A 2,885-nucleotide genomic window follows, 5' to 3' on the forward strand; every position below is an offset into this window, starting at 1 on the left:
TTTTGTAACTTGGTTTCGCGCCCGTACGCGGGTTCGCTGGGTTGCGTCCGTGATTTGTGATTTTTGTTAGGATAGTTTAGGATTGATCCACTTGATCTGTTGTAAAGCAAACGATGTATTCCCGTTTTGGGTTTATCTGGGTCAGGTCTAATGTCCCCCCAGTCTCTGTATCTTTTTGCTTTTTATTTAATATATTTTTCTTTTGCCTAAAAAAAAAAAATAATTGCTCTAATTTATATAAATGGAAAGGATATTCTCTCCAAAAAAATGGAAACGATATATTATAAAAACCATTTTTTTTGAAAGAATTATAAAAACCATTTTTAAATATGAATGTCATGAGTGTTGTATGTTTTAGGAGTTTATGAAAATAGAAAGAAAATGCTAATACCAATATTGAATAAATAAATGTTAATTTTTTTAGAGGATAAATAAATGTTGATTAGTAATTGTTGTAGATTAAAACAAAATCACCACGATGTTAAATTAAAAAATTAAATAAATAAAACAAGAAATTTTGTTCATGTGGTCAATTAGCTCCATCAACGACGAATTATTATGGAGAACATGAGTTTGATTCTAGGTTGAACAGTTAATGGTCAAACTTTACTAATCTCCCGACTTAACTTAAGATTACTAGGACCTTTTTAGCTTTAAAGTCATAGGGCTAACACCATAATAAACAGTGGTGGGCCTAATAGAGAATAATGTTTATGAAACGACTCTCTTCACTTTTATACAGATCTAATTAAATAAATTATTTTAAAATAAATAAGTGTTGTTGGAATATAACAATATAGTTATTTGTGGAACTCATTTGTTGAAGAAATTACATTCTTATTAAGTATTATTATTAAAAGATAAATGAGTAATGTGTATAAGCGACTCATTCAAAATCTCAAATTGGCGAGAGCTTTTATTCATACAAATTTAATTCATGTTTCATTTAAAATTAATGTTTGAGAGAATGAATTAAGAATTATTTGAAAGAAGTACATGACATCTAAAAACTTAAAAAAAAAAAAATAGTTCATAATTTTCTTACTACCGGGGATCATACATTTAGTTTAATCATCACTTTAGACTAAAAGAAACCACAAAAGTGATGTTGACACCACATCATCACCCTAAATCTTAAGACATTAGATATATTATGTTGCTCAATATCTACTCTTGAATTCAATGTTGAACTTTTACTCACATTTGACACAATAACAACTCTCCCACCCGCGCTCCCGCTACAAAGTCGAACCGAGTTTTGTTACGACCGTTGGAATTTATGGGGGAACTCACGATGGTGTGGATCGATCCATTGGAGCTAGAGCAATCATCCAAGTGAGAATGATATTACATTTTCACCGAATATTTAAGGTATTAAGTATATGAGTCTTCCAACTTATATGTTGTCCAACCTCCACTCTTTTATTCAATGTTGAAATGTAACTTACACTTGATACATACAACATTTTTTCACTTAAGTATGATTGAATCTAGCCCGTGCTTGGCACGGGTATCCATACTAGTTAATTTAAAAAAAAATATTGTGAAAGGTTAAAATCACATTGTAAAATAGGTTAAAAATATGAAATTATTATAATTAGCCATTTTTTATGTGAAGTCCTTACTAAGTGTGTTAAATGGACAAACATAACAAAATGATTTACCTAAGAGACATTTAATAAAAAAAACTTTAATGCTACGAAGAGTTTTTTACAACTTCATAAGTGCAAAAAACTTTGTAATTGTTTTTAGTAGAATACGAGATTTGTACATTATAAAGTGATCATTAAATCTTATTCTCTTTGTTATTGCGAAAAAGAAACAATATGCCTTCATTTCTCAAGTTTGTTTATGCTATTATTTTGTTTGTTTCCTTATTTCTTGCTGCAACGAACGTTAATGGTATGTCATTTTTAGTTTTAAACATCATTTTGGTCCCTTATATATTCTTTAGGGTTCATATTGGTTCCTTATTAAAAAAAATATGCATATAGGTTTCTTTATTTTATTAGATGGTATACAACGCTAGTCCTTTACATAAGGGACTACAATGGTGCAGCATATACAAGGGACCCCGAAGAATATATAAGAGACTCATTTTCATCCTTTTTCAAATTTTGTTATTTCCTTCGCAGTTCATATACAATCTCTTACAGTATCTTGTTTTAGTGACATATGTGTATTCTCTTTTTTTCATTGCAGCAACATATGATGCATATGATGAATGTCAAACTGAATTCGATTGTCCAAAAGATATTGATTGTGTGTATCCTAAATCTGTGAAGTGTATTGATAAAAAATGTATATGTGTTGGTGCACGTATGATCATTCCACGAGTTCTATGAGTACCAAATCCAAAAGAATCCATAAACACCCTCAAAGATAGAATTAGTTCCAGCACCGACAAAGATCTATGTAATATTTCTTCCACCAGAATAACTACACTCTTATTTATTTTTATTTACCAAATTTCACAAACTTACGGTTATTGATTTCATCCTCTAAAATGATGTAACATCCCCCATTACCATCTCTATAAATAATTTTGATAGGTTTAATTCTTATTATTATTTTTGTTGTTATTATTATTGCTATTATTATTACTACTACTATTATTATAGAAAGTTACATATGTATGTTATTTACTAGACTTGGTGTTTAGTTGAATTATAGAAATAAGAAGGGGTGTATTAGGGAATGGAGAGTACATCTAGTGATTAAGCTCATTAGACTCAAGCGCACCCTAACTCATACTCACATTTCGATACAAAAATTAGAAAGAATCCTGCTCTTTACCCAACAAAAATTGCTCGCTCCCAACTTAAAACACGAAAATACCCCTACGCATGTTAACTCACTCTTCTGTTAATTTTGCGTGAGTTAAC

General features: G+C 29.8%; 1 long non-coding RNA gene across 1 annotated transcript; it reads left to right on the plus strand.

Annotated features, from left to right (window-relative positions):
• The first annotated feature begins 1,702 nt into the window (after positions 1 to 1,702).
• On the plus strand, positions 1,703 to 2,564 carry LOC146922696 (uncharacterized). Its single transcript, XR_015012560.1, has 2 exons — positions 1,703 to 1,902; positions 2,203 to 2,564. It is a non-coding gene; the product is annotated as an uncharacterized LOC146922696 (long non-coding RNA).
• Positions 2,565 to 2,885: the final 321 nt, after the last annotated feature.

The sequence above is a fragment of the Medicago sativa genome, chromosome 5 (assembly GCF_051527215.1).
Source record: "Medicago sativa cultivar Bolivia chromosome 5, Bolivia_mono, whole genome shotgun sequence".
NCBI classification, from domain to species: domain Eukaryota; kingdom Viridiplantae; phylum Streptophyta; class Magnoliopsida; order Fabales; family Fabaceae; genus Medicago; species Medicago sativa.